Source organism: Microtus pennsylvanicus, chromosome 21, assembly GCF_037038515.1.
Source record: "Microtus pennsylvanicus isolate mMicPen1 chromosome 21, mMicPen1.hap1, whole genome shotgun sequence".
Classification (NCBI taxonomy): Eukaryota; Metazoa; Chordata; class Mammalia; order Rodentia; family Cricetidae; genus Microtus; species Microtus pennsylvanicus.
The window spans coordinates 12379681-12393609 of record NC_134599.1 but is presented as its reverse complement, the minus strand read 5'-3'; the positions used below and the strand labels follow the sequence as shown (position 1 = coordinate 12393609).

The 13929-nt window shown below is 46.4% G+C and overlaps 1 long non-coding RNA gene across 1 annotated transcript in view; it reads left to right on the top strand.

The window, feature by feature from the left end:
• LOC142839460 (uncharacterized) overlaps window positions 1–6054 on the top strand; it is a 38873-nt gene extending 32819 nt beyond the window's left edge. Inside the window, exons 3-4 of the long non-coding RNA XR_012908757.1 lie at window positions 5063–5165; window positions 5657–6054. This is a non-coding gene — a long non-coding RNA (uncharacterized LOC142839460). The remainder of the gene's footprint in view (window positions 1–5062; window positions 5166–5656) is intronic.
• The last annotated feature ends 7875 nt before the right edge of the window (window positions 6055–13929 follow it).

Below are 13929 nucleotides of genomic sequence, written 5' to 3'. Positions count from 1 at the left end.
CCATCCCACGGTCTATTTAAAAATCTCAACCTTGAGTCATGAGTCCCAAAGACGGACTCAAGGGAGCAGGGTCACTAAGCCTTTGCTTCCTCTTCCCACTGTGCTCACATGGACTAAATCGCCTTCCTCTGCTTTTCACTGTGATGCATCTAACTAATTGTCTAATCGAGAACAGGTGAGTGGGCCTAGCTTGTCAGGGCTGCCAGGAGCCCAGCACTGACCCTATCAGCTCTAGATGTCAAGCCACAAGCTGGCAAAACCAGAGTGGTTGTGGGGCTCAGTTATATTAGAACAAAGCCTCTGCTCCTTCTGATTGAGGTCAGCACAAGACCCCAAATTAACAAGTAAAGCAGGAGAGAAGGCTCTTAGGTTGCTCAGCTTCACACACTCACAAGGCCCAGTGTCTCTTCAATTGTTGTTTGAAAGGCGAGAAAAGCTTCTTGGGGTTCTTCAATGAACTGCTCTTCAGGAGAGAGCCAGCACAAAAGGAAATTCCTCAGGTCTTAGACATGTGTGAAAGAACACAGACCACAGGTGTTCTTGTCCTTGTCAGCGAAGAAACAGACGGCTTCTGAAGACGCTTGTTCCTAGTGACAACCTCGGATGGTGAGTTTTCAAATACTGCCTATCTCAGACGGGATGTTGGGTTAGCTGTCTCCTCCCCTCACTCAAAATGACAGATTCTTTCTCTGTACACTTATCTCATTAGTGCAACTGGGCTTTTTTTTCTCATCGCCAGTTAAACTGGGTTTTTAAGGACCAGAAATGTAACAGTCTGTGTTTCGTAAACTATTCCAGTGGATCTTAGATACTAAAACCTCCGAACTAAATCAGTGAAATTGGACAGAAATGCCATCTGTGTGTGCTGTGTGTGTGTGAGAGAGAGAGAGAAACAAAGAGAGAGATCTACTTTCCTAAGATAATAAAAAAATGAAAATAGGTGCTGAAGTTGAGATGGATGAACCCCGATTCCTAGACTCTATAGGATAATGTCGCAGATGCCTTGACAGGCAAGCATAACTCAGGTGTACCTATCGGTATCCTTCATTTACTATCTCGTTCTTCTAACCCCAGCGGAGGGTGGCATTAGGGCAGTGTCCCACAACCTCTCTGGATTTGCCAGCTTGTGGCTTGACATTAGAGCTGCGGCCTGTGTTGATAGGGTCAAAGCTGGGCTCCTGGCAGCCCACCCCTAGTGTCATGCCTCCTCCAGCAAAGCCACACCTCCTCCAGCAAAGCCACACCTCCTTCCTAAATAGCCACTAGCTGGGGACTAAGTAGCCAAACACTCGGGGGACATCTCATCCAGGTATTATTTGTTGCCTTGTCCTACTGAAGAAGTTTGTGTTCTGGTTGGTGACTCCATGTCTCTGTGGAAGACCAGATGATGGCAGGCTGCCCTACCAGGGTCAGGAAGGGTGAGGCCCCTTACTGCACAGCAGTGGCTGGCATTCGCAAACCTTTCTCTCCTAACCACAGAGTTGTTTTTTTTTCCAGAGACATATCTATCTCCCCATCGGGGTGCAGTGAGCCTGACTGGAAGGTTGGGGATCTGGGCAGGAAAGGCCACCTTACACAGACGTCTTGAGCCTCTGCTCTTTGCGGTTTCAGCTTGAGAGCACCTCGGAGTGACTTTCTTGATAATTTTAGAAATTGAAATTAAATCAGATGGATCAAAGGGAAGTTGTCTTTTCTTCTTAATTGGTCTTCACAGTTTGCTTGCCACTTTTGAGGGGGAAGAGGACAGAGAAGCCAAAGTCTAGTTTCACATGCTGAATACTGCTGTTGGCGCTGTGATTGTAACTGCCGCTTCCTGTGAGGACTCTCGGTGCACAGAAGTGACCTGGGATAAAGGTCTATGAGACACTTAGCCTTAGCTAAAAATGGTGTGCTGTGTACTTTACACGTGTTATTTTAAGATCTAGTGATAATAATACTACAATCATATATTATGATAACTATCCCCTTTGTCCAATGAAGCAAAATGAGATACAAGGGGGCTAGGTGGGTAACTTTGCCCCAGCCACCCTCAGACAATGAAGACACTAAAGTCCCATATAAGATTTGCCATCAGTGCCTACAGTTTGGTTTCTGTGAATTTACAGCCCTTCCTTGTTACCCTGCCTCTCTTCCCTGGGACACAGTGACGAAGCTAACTATCTTCTGTAACTGTCCCAATGAGGAAGGCAGAGGAGTCACTGGGAGTGTGCAAGGTGTCATGTTGATAACATGGCAATTGTGTGAGGTGGCTTGGTTGGTGCTAGGAGAAAAGTCTCTTGGGTCAGGAGGCAGCAGCTGATTGGTGGACCCAACAGTATCCCAGTTCCCCTTTTGTAAAAGTAGAAGCCCTCAGTAAAGGCTGGAACTGAGGGCCAGTCACTCGTCTGAATTAGAACTTTACTGTTACTTGGGAGGGCATAGACTTACAAACACCACTTTGGGGCTGTTGGAAATCTGTGCCTTCAGGGAGGCACCTCCAATGTGGAGCTGGGCTTAGCTGAGTGACAGTGACAAGTGCTTGGCTGTTCTGGGGCTGAGTTCTCTGGGAGAGGATGTGGCCGGCAGCCTCAGCAGTCAGGACGCGTTTCCTTTCTCACAGCGGATGCGGAAAGCTCTTCAGAGCAGCCTAGAATCTTTATTATGGCTGGTGACCAGCACTCTGGTGATTCTGGCCCAAAAGAAAATGGAAAAATGATTGAAATTGCCCATAAGGTTGGAGCAAATTTAAAACTCAAAGTGGAAAAAAAAATCCAAACCCTTAGATAACAGCAGTTTCAGTATAGCGTGAGAGAAATGGCAGGGCCCTCGGATAGCAGCAGTTTTAGTCCGGAGTCAGAAGACGGACTCACAGTTAATGGTAACTCTACTACAGTATGAGAGAAAAGATGATGAAAAACTAAAAGGTAGATCAGGCTCTGCGGAGAAGCCGGGCTCAACTCCCTCACTGAAATCATAGGGGAAGAAAAAAACAAAACAGCCCCCTCAAAAAGAACACCCAAACGATGGGCTGGAAAAGCATGTCATGTTGCATAGGAACTGGAAAAAAGGTGTTTTTTGGAGGGTGAGCTTCAAGCGCTACCGAGTTCCATTCTCACCATCCCTCCGGAAGCTTCCATACTGTGTGGGTTAAAACTGTATCCAAGAATCCTTCTACTGGCCTACACAGTCACAGAACTTTACTGGCACCCCACTCCCCCCCCCCCCCCGCGAGGAAGAGAACCAACCAGACCTGCCTGTTTGCCCGGGATAGCATTGTCTTTACACCTCTGAAGACTAGACAGAGCTCCTGCTCTGGCATCTTTATTATTTACTGTTGCTGCTCAGATGCCCTTGAAGGATGGAATCAGAGTGATGATCATCACAGGGTCCACTGCTGCCCCCCACATGGGGTCAACCTCACAGAGCTTTTAATGGAACGTTACAGGTCAGATAACCTCAGGCAGCAGCTGTAAGGCACCTATTGGCCGCTGCTTCTCCCGCAGCGCAGGAAAGGAGCAGTATTTCTCTTTGCAGAAGAGCAGGTGAGGGTAACTTCCTTTATAGGAGGGCAGTCAGCTTGTTATAGCGCCAGAGCGAGAAAGAAGCTTTGTTCTAAAGGTGGAAGCTTTTCAGATTTAATGGACTTAGAAGGTGAAAATCTTGCTAGCTCATTAGAAGGAGAAGGAGAAGAAACCTCTTTCTTCTTGCTCTCTCCTTAGGCGGTGGTCAGAATTATCCAGGGAATGAGGCCTGAGCAGCTTAGTGGCCCAGGCTGAGGAAGCCCCACCTCAGAGAAACAAGCTGTGAATTGTGCAGAAGCCTCAGGAAGGGGTCTGAGAGCTCTCCCCTCAGAGCTTCTGACTGTGTGAACCTCAGAGAGAAGCAAAGGCCTTGGAATTTTAAACCCTGATTAGATGGCCTGTGGCCACCTTCCTGCTCTGGGGGCTTGGGCGAAGCCTCTTTCTCTGTGACTGATTTCTGGGACGGAGGACAGTCACAGCACCTGTTTGTTTCCTGAAGCTGACTGTGAAAGCAATGGCAATGCAGGCCATGTCTGCTGTCTTATTATCCTGTCCATTCAGCATCTACAGAGTGGCAGCTGAGTCGTCACACATCCCAGAGGGAACTCTTAGCTCCAGGCCTCCCCCAAAGACACCACTCCCCTGTATCCCAGTCAGCGGGTTAAAACTGCTTTCTGAAGTCATTGTTTTTTTACCGCTGAGTAGTACTCTAATATGTATATATTCCATACTTTCTTCATCCATTCTTCCATGGAAGGGCATCTAGGTTGTTTCCAGGTTCTGGCTATTACAAATAATGCTGCTATGAACATAGTTGAACAAATACTTTTGTAGTATGATAGGGCATCTCTTGGGTATATTCCCAAGAGTGGTATTTCTGGGTCCAGGAGTAAGTTGATCCCGAATTTCCTGATAAACCGCCACACTGCTTCCCAAAGTGGTTGCACGAGTTTGCATTCCCACCAGCAATGGATGAGTGTACCCCTTTCTCCACATCCTCTCCAGCAAAGGTTGGTGTTTTTGATTTTAGCCATTCTGACAGGTGTAAGATGTATCTCAAAGTTGTTTTGATTTGCATTTCCCTGATCGCTAAGGAGGTTGAGCATGACCTTAAGTGTCTTTTGCCATTTGAACTTCTTCTGTTGAGAATTCTCTGTTCAGTTCAGTGCCCCATTTTTTTTAAATTGGGTTAATTAGCATTTTAAAGTCTAGTTTCTTGAGTTCTTTATATATTTTGTAGATCAGACTTTTGTCTGTTGCGGGGTTGGTGAAGATCTTCTCCCAGTCAGTGGGTTGCCCTTTTTGTCTTAGTGACAGTGTCCTTTGCTTTACAGAAGCTTCTCAGTTTCAGGAGGTCCCATTTATTTAATGTTGCCCGTTATGTCTGTGCTGCTGGGGTTATATGTAGGAAGTGGTCTCCTGTGCCCACGTGTTGTAGAGTACTTCCCACTTTCTCTTCTATCAGGTTCAGTGTGTTCAGACTGATATTGAGGTCTTTAATCCATTTGGACTTGAGTTTTGTGCATGGTGATAGATATGGATCTATTTTCATTCTTCTACAGGTTGACAACCAGTTCTGCCAGCACCATTTGTTGAAGATGCTCTCTTTCTTCCATTGTATACTTTTAGAAATGGATGGAAATAGAAAACACTATCCTGAATGAGGTAACCCAGACCCAAAAAGATGAACATGGGATGTACTCACTCATAAGTGGTTTTTAGCCATAAATATTGGACATTGAGCCTATAATTTGTGATCCTAGAGAAGCTAAATAAGAAGGTGAACCCAAAGAAAAACATATAGTTATCTTCCTGGATATTGGAAGTAGACAAGATTGCTGGGCAAAAATTGGGAACTGGGGGGGTAGGGTGGGATGGGGGAAAGGGGAGATGGGGAGAGACAAGTGAGAGGGAAGGATAGGGAGAGCTTGGGGAAATGGGATGGTTGGAATAATGGAAGGATGGATATGGGAGTAGGGAAGTATATATCTTAATTAGGGGACCCATTTTAGGGTTAGCAAAAGCCTTGACTCTAGAGAGGTTCCCAGGGGTCCAGAGAGATGTCCCTATCTAGGCCCTTGGGCAGCTGAGGAGAGAGAGCCTGAAACGGCCTGATCCTATAGCCATACTAATGAATATCTTGCATATCACCACAGAATCTTCATCTGGCGATGGATGGAGATAGAGACAGATACCCACATTGGAGCAATGGACTGAGCTCCCAAGGTCCAAAAGAGGAACAGAAGGAGGAAGAACTTGAGCAAGGAAGTCAAGACCGCAAGGGGGGGCACCCACCCACTGAGACAGTGGGGCTGATCTATTGGGAACTCACCAAGGCCAGCTGGACTGGGACTGAAAAAGTATGGGATAAAACCGGACTCTCTGAATATGGTGGACAATGAGGGCTGCTGAGAAGCCAAGGACAATGGCACTGGGTTTTGATCCTACTGCATGTACTGGCTTTGTGGGAGCCTAGCCTGTTTGGATGCTCACCTTTCTAGACCTGGATGTGGGGGTGGGGGAGATCTTGGACTTCCCAAACTGCAGGGAACCCTGACTGCTCTTCGGACTGGAGAGGGAAGTGGAGGGGAGTGGGGCATGGGGGGAGGGGGATGGAAAAGGGAGGCGGGGAGGAGGCGAAAATTTTTAATAAAAAAATAAAAAAAACAACTGCGTTCTGAGAACCTGAAGGTCATAAGATCTCAGTCTTGCCACTCCGTGTAAATAAACACAGACACTGAAAGCCTGGTTTTGTCTTTTCTGCCTGGGTGTTACTATTCTCCTGGTCTCCTGACCCTGAGCTGGCAGGGTTTATCTTCGCCTTATCTTAAATCTGCACCGAGTCTGGATCTGGCCCTGTTGGTTTGGCCTTCCACTTTTTACCACGACCCTGCCACATTAGCCTTCCCTGTGTGTCACTCACTACCTGGCCTCCAGCCACACTCCCCGCCTCCCCTTTTGGCTTCTGTGCAGTCCATTTCCCACACAGCTGCAAAGTAATCTTTGTGGAAGGTCAGTGAGATGTAGTTACCCCTGCAGAAAGCCTCCAGAACCTTCCAACCTCTCCTCCAACATGTAAGACCCACTTGGCATGCCCACTATGCCGCTGGCATGGTCAGGGTGAGAGATGACAGCTATCAGTGCCACCTAAGATCTGGAAAGAATCGAGGGAGGAGAAAAAAATGTCATCACAGTATGTTGCATAAAAATTTTTAATTAAAAACTGTGAAATTATTTAAAACCTTCTGAGATGATTATGTGATATTTTTGGAACTCCGTTGCACAGTTATTGCTTGTGAACGTTGTAGCTGACTTCACCAAAAGGTTGGGCACATCTGTACCCATTCCATCATACCTCCCATTCTCACCAACACCATCTCTCCCTCCTGCCCTGTTGTGCCCAGTTCTCAGGTCTGTTCACAACTCCGAGCATCTGTGAGGAACCCTGCTCTTAGATCTCTGCCCCATTATTACCGCTCAAGACTTGATGCTGGACCAGGGGTGGCTCATGATTCAGGCAGGGTGGAGCAAATAAACACTTCTCACATCATTTGGTCATTCAACCCCTGGCCATTATCTATAACTTAAAAGTTTTTCACAATATTTTTTAAATCATTTATGGAAAAAAAAGAAAGAAAAACCCTGTATTCCCATTTTCCAAAGTACACAGAGCTCAAAATTTAGCCCAAATCGAGCATGCTTCTACATGATCTACCCAAAAGGCTGCCAGGGTAGCTGCACTGGATGCTAGAGCGTCCACAGGCCCTGGTTTCTTCCTAACTATTCATTTTCCTTCGTCTGATTGAACCCAACATTGGGCGCTGTAATGTGGAAGGCGAAGACCTCCTTCAAAGAATGACTTGAGGAGCAAGTGGCCGTCACCTGGGGTGGCACAGTCCTTTGTGTGCAGAAGCTGATGGACATAAGTTAGCTCTAAGAGGTGTATCTACTAGGAGGACCTTTGACAGCAAGTGGCAGGGAGCAGTTGGGGGTAGGGCAGAGGTGTTAGGCATGGAGCATCAGATGCTTCTCTGATGCAGATGAGTCAACAACTCAGCTTTAAGCTCAGGAGCACAGCCTGTGGTTGCTCCTCTCTAATCACGGGGTCCCTTAACTGACAGCGTTAGTATCACACGTGTGTCCCAGTCTGGAAGGAAGAAGGAAGGACGTAAGGCAAAGAGGTGAAGTGCGGAGGCAGGAAACCACTTTACCTGAAGTGCAGCTCAGTAGATGTCTGTGCATATCTCCGCAGCAGAACCTGGCTGCATGACTGATTCTAGACCCATCGCAGGCTACAGTGAATTCGATGGCCACACTAGATGCTCAGTGGAGGATGCATCCCATAGTTCCGGTAGATTCCTGTAATGGCAGATAGCGCCCAAACTCTATTTACAGACACAGTGACAATCTGTTAACTCTCGGTCTAAGAACCAAGGTCTGACTTGTGAGTAACAGCAGGTGACACAGGTGGATATGTGGGACTCAGGGCTGATTCTCGCCCCTACAAGATGGAGAAGGAGAGAGATTTATCACATTCTCTGGAAAACCACACAGCATAAAGCCCATGGATTACTCTAGCAATTTTCCATGTGATTTTTTTTTTCAGGTTGCTATTAGTAGCAGAGGGAGCTCAGGGGAGGGACAAGGAAGACCTTGGAAAATGAAACTGAGGGGTAAATTCAGGGTCCTGTGCTCAGAGGAGTGGGGTGGTCACAGGAACGCCAATAGACAAGTGGTGTCTGCCAGAAGCAAGAAGTCCACTCAGATACTTCCATTAAGAACAAAGGTAGAAGAAATGTCTACTTTGCACTGCATGTTCCACACGTTGATGAAGACTGACCAGACAGACAGGACACAAAGATCCCAACAGATGCCCTGGAAATGCCCTGTTCTTCTTATCACTGAGTGGGAGCTCTGGGCAGCCAAATCAGACTCTGGAAAATGATCAACACGAATCTTAATGAATCATGAACTAGAGGTAAGGAAATAGTTTAGTTTATATCTGCAGCGTGACTTAATAAAACTGCATCTCTAAGTACAGGCATACAGAACCATGCCTGTATTGGCTTGTTTATGTCTACTTGACACAAGCTAGAGTCATCAGAAAGGGGGGGAGCCTCAGTTGAGAACATACCTCTGTAAGATCAGGCCGGGGGACATTTTCTTAATTAGCAATCAATGGGGGGAGGGCCTAGCCCACTGTGGTGGTGCCATCCCTGGGTTTGTGGTTCTAGGTTCTATAAGGAAGCAGGCTGAGCAAGCCACGAGAAGCAAGCCAGAAAGCAGCACCCCTCCATGGCCTCTGCATCAGCTCCTGCCTTGAGATTCCTGCCCTGTTTAAGGTCATGTCCTGACTTTGATGATGAACTGTGGCGTGGAATGTAAACTGAACAAACCATTTCCTTCCCAGATTGCTTTGGTCATGGTGTTTCATCACAGAAATAATAACTCTAAGACAATGCCCACAAGCTGGGAAAGGGTGCCATGGTTCACATTCCTAAACTGTCTCCATAATGCCATTAGCTGAATGAGGGGTTCAGTTTCCGTGAGCACTGGTAGGTCGTAAAGTCAAGAAGGTGGCTGTCAGGAGTAGGAGGAGGGGCCAGCGCGAGGATCAGAATAAAATAAGCAAGTGATGTGTGTGAGGAGAGATCAAGGATAATTTACTAATACCATGATAATTGGGGCATCTCTGCCCCAGAAAACAGAATTACAGTCAAAGATGACTGGTCCAGAGTCTCTTGATAAAAACACAAATCAGTACAAGAAAGTATCGTGCAGCAATAGGAAAATAACTCCATTATCCTGATTGTCTATTTCTTTGTTGACACCCCAAAATAATACAGCATGCTTGGAAACTGGAGGAAGGGTTGTTGAACCATATTGGATGAACCCAAGCAACTAAACGTAAGGGAGAGAGAAATGTGGTACAGGGACAGAAGGCCTGTGAAGTCAATCTGGAGTTTCCAGTCGCTAAGGGTAGCCGTGAATGGCAGTGTAAGGGAGACTCAAAAACCAGCTGCCAAATGGGTTCACTTAATAAAAACAAACAAACAAACAACAACAAAACTCTTGGACTGGACCGATATTTCATTGGTTAAGAATATTGGCTGCTCTTCCAGAGGACCCAGGTTCAATTCCCAGCACCCACCAGGGGCAGCTCTCCCAGGAGATCTGATGTCGTCTATCGTGCCCCTCAGGGGCTGTATACACGCGGTGCACACACATGCAGGCAAAAGGCCCATATACATAAAAATATAAATAAATAAAAAATAAAAAGAAACCCTACTGTTTTGCTTTGGGATACCATAATAAATGTCTTAGAACATGTGGTTTAAACAATAAACATCTATTTCTTGAGATTGTGCTAAAAGTCTGAGATCAAAGTGCTGGAAGAGTCACTGGTGAAAACCTTTTTTTCCCAATTAGAGAGGGCCATCTTTAGTGTTTCTTCTCACATGCGAAAAAGATAAGACGTTTTATTTGTGTCTGATAACTCTCTAGGGCTGTACTGCCATGACCTAGTCAGCATCCTCTCCAAACCTGATTTCTAACAGCGGGCTTGTCCACTCCAGAAGCAGCAGCAGGCAGCATCTTCACAGCCAGAGGCTTTCCTCAGGAGACACTGACCGTGCTGGTGACTTGACCTTAAACGTCCCGTCTCGCCGGGCGGTGGTGGCGCATGCCTTTAATCCCAGCACTTGGGAGGCAGAGGCAGGTGGATCTCTGTGAGTTCGAGACCAGCCTGGTCTACAAGAGCTAGTTCCAGGACAGGCTCCAAAACCACAGAGAAACCCTGTCTCGAAAAATCAAAAAAAAAAAAAAAAAAAAAAAAAAAAGAAAGAAAAGAAAAGAAAAATTAAAAAAAAATAAATAAACGTCCCGTCTCTAGAACTGTGCTCAAACAACTTCAGTTCTTGGTAACTTACCAGCCTCCGCTGCTTTGTTACCGCAACGCACATTCACCAGGACAGGCCTGAGATAGCCCCTCCTCGTCTGCTGGAAGCTGATTGGTTTTGTTTCCACATGTTAGTCGATGAGATGTCTCAAACAGACTGTGACTCATCATCACTTCTCTTTCTAGGAAAATCTGTCAAACGATTTAAGATATTATACGTTCATCCAGCTCAAAGCTTCAGAGTAGTGTCGAGTCGCGCTCCACAGGGAGGCTATCTGCTGTCTCTTTCCTTTTGGCAATGGCTCAGGCACTCTCGGCCGGGAGCCAGGAGTGTGCTGATGCCTAGGCAGCATCCTTCCTTCTTTTCCACCCACAGTCTGGGGTCAGTTCACGTTCCCAGAAGCACCAGACGCGGAGGGAAACGGAGATGAACCATCAGTTGTAATGCCCTTTAAGGCCTTGGCCTTCCAGTTCGAAGTAGTTTTAAAAGTGCTTCGAGGTAGAACCACAATTGTCCCAGGTTGTCTTCTCACCAAGGGCTTTGCACTCATGCTTAGAATAAGCTTTCTCCATCTCCTTGGCCCCCATCTCAGCTCGACAGAGTTCTGCTTTCTTGGGTATCAAGAAGGTGGGTTGCTCTGCGGCAGGCCAAGAAGGTCCTGTAAAGTGGGGCTGGTGACCAGCTCTCGGTGAGACAGCAGCTATTGGAAAGGCTGTAATGGCAGAGACAGTCCTACCTGGTTACAGCCAAAAAGCTAGCTCTTGTGCTGGATAGGAGCCACAGCTTTCAGAAGTCTCTGTCTCATCCAGGAGCAGAACGGCATGCTCATTGCTGTGCGTGCTTTCTCTATACCTTGGCACACAGGCTTAGGCCACGGTTCTCAACGTGGGAAAGACTATTAAAGTTTGCTGCAAATTCATGGTTAGTGTCACTGACTATGAGTTAAGCAAGGTACCCAAATGCATGTCCTCACCACAGAGTTTAGGGTGCTACCCTTTGCCCTAAACCAGTGGTTCTCAACCTTCCTAATGCTGCAACCCTTTAATACAGTTCCTCATGTTGTGGTGACCCTCAAGCAAAGGAATTATTTTCATTGCTACTTCATTATTGTAATTTTGCTATTGTTATGAATCCCAGTGTATGGGGCTGGAGAGATGGCTCAGTGGTTAAGAGCATTGCCTGCTCTTCCAAAGGTCCTGAGTTCAATTCCCAGCAACCACATGGTGGCTCACAACCATCTGTAAAGAGGTCTGGCGCCCTCTTCTGGCCTTCAGGCATACACACAGAATATTGTATACATAATAAATAAATAAATATTAAAAAAAAAAAAAAGTAAAAAAAAAAAATGAATCCCAGTGTACATATCTGATGTGCAGAATATCTAATTCTGCGGTCGTTTAATCAGAAGGGGTCTCTACCCAGAGGTTGAGAGCCATGGCCCTAAAGCAATCTGCTTCTCATTTCTAGACAACTTCCTGAAGATCATTCCTTCCTGTTCTGCTTAAGCTGCCAGGTTTCAACCTTGAGTCTTCTTTTCATGCGCGTGGACACCCTGCTATCCCCCTCAGATTTTCAGGAGACGCCCACAGAGGCCCTATGTTCCCTCAGATCTGAATAATCAAAAAATTCCACGAACAAAGAACCCATCAAAAATATTCCAGCGTCATAGCTCTGGGTGATAAGAAGAGAGGAGCCCTGAGGTGGCCTTGCTGGCTGTGAGGCGTGGGCAGGTAGTGGTAGGCTAAGTGTGGAGAGAACACTCGACAGGGCTGGGCTCAGTCTTCTTCAGCGTGGCAGGCTTGTTCCTGTGGCTCTGGAGCCCCTGGAACCAACCTCCCTCCACTCTGGTACTGTTTTCTCCTCCCTTGTGATTGCAGAGGAGAATAATGAAGCTCATAACAAATAATCAAGGTCCCTTGTGAGTAAGACATGAAGTACAGGGTGTTCTCTGCCGTCTTCTTTGTGGTTCTCTTCCCACGTTTTCTCGCTCGCTGGTACATGCATCCCACAGCAGGGAGCAGCCTTGAGACTGGTTAGATATGTGGAGACATTTTTGAAACCATGGGGCGTTTGGGTGGCAAGAAGCGCACGCAGCATTTGTGTAGGGTTGAGCCCCATGGTCAGGAACTGTGAGAAAGGTTTTCAACTGCAGTTCTTATGGGTCAGAGGCAGTCGGAGTGAAGAGAATATGGAACTCCTTATCTTAGACAGGTGTGATCTCAGGCCCAGGAGTCCCCACAACTATGAGGAGTACTGAGCCCTATATTTACAATATTTTTCAAACACACACACACACACATGTACATATACACTTACATTTATCCTTACTAAAATTCCACCTTTTCAGTTTCTTGGCATGATTGAGTTCCAGAATCACTAAGAATTAAATCAGCATTATTTGAACAGATACCCCAGCAGCAATACTTTAGTACTCCACTTGATGACTGGCCAATAAAGAACTAACAAGAGGGTGCCACACATTGAGGGTCCACTGGATAGTGGGGCAATGCCCTGCTCGATTGGGGGTGGGGTGGGGATTCCATTACGCTATTTGAAAGGAAGCACAATTTAAAACGCATGATTGTTTATCTTTGGATTTTAAAATTTATTTTCAGATCACAATGAATGTGGGCAATGGGAACCTTCTGGAGAGAAACCCCCAGCTAAGAACAGGCTTGGAGGATAGAGGATGGGGACACTGCAAAATAAGAAAACAAAAAGTAGCCGATGGAATTGCAGAGATTTTGCAAATGAGAAGGTTTGCATAGTGTGTCAGGGTGATCCAAGGAAGATTCTGGGGCCAGCCCATGATTGTGTACCACCTGGTCGAGAGGAACATCTCCATAACAAGTCAGCATTATGCTGCATGGGCTCCAAGTTTGGCCTTAGCATCATGAGTGCCTGGAAGGAAGGCAGAACTTCAGGCCTGACCAGACTGCCTCAATCAGAATTCCCAGATGACCTTTTGGTTAAGTAAGACAAGGAATCACCAAACCAAGCAAGCAGGAGAGGTGGGTGCTGTGCGCTACGATGAGACTTGGCCAGAATGATTGGCCAAATGCTGTTGTCAGGGTAATGAGGTTCTTGTAAGGGTAAGGGTAGTTCAGCCAAATGGAAGATTTTATTGATCTGTTTGTTCAGAGACACTTAAGGGCATTATGCTTTAAAAGGATTCTGATGTTTTCTATTAAAATAGATCTTTGTGTTTTGCCAATTGAACTAGAAGAACAGATATCGAAACAGGCTTGTGAAACCAGTAAGGGTTTCTAAATATGGGGAGCCATGAACAAACAGTCAGAAACAAAACGGCATGACAGGCGGATGGATAGGAATTGAGGGTCTAATGCACTTGTTTTCTTACTCAAAGTTTTGTTCGATGCACTCAAGAGATAGAATGGGGAAGGTGTGTGAGTCTTCCCACAGCTGGAAGAGAGGGAGCTGGAGACAAAGAGCCATGTATGTAACGATATTTATTGATTACATGTGCAAGTTCGGGTATATTGAGCAGCCTGGCCACTTTTAGATTGTGG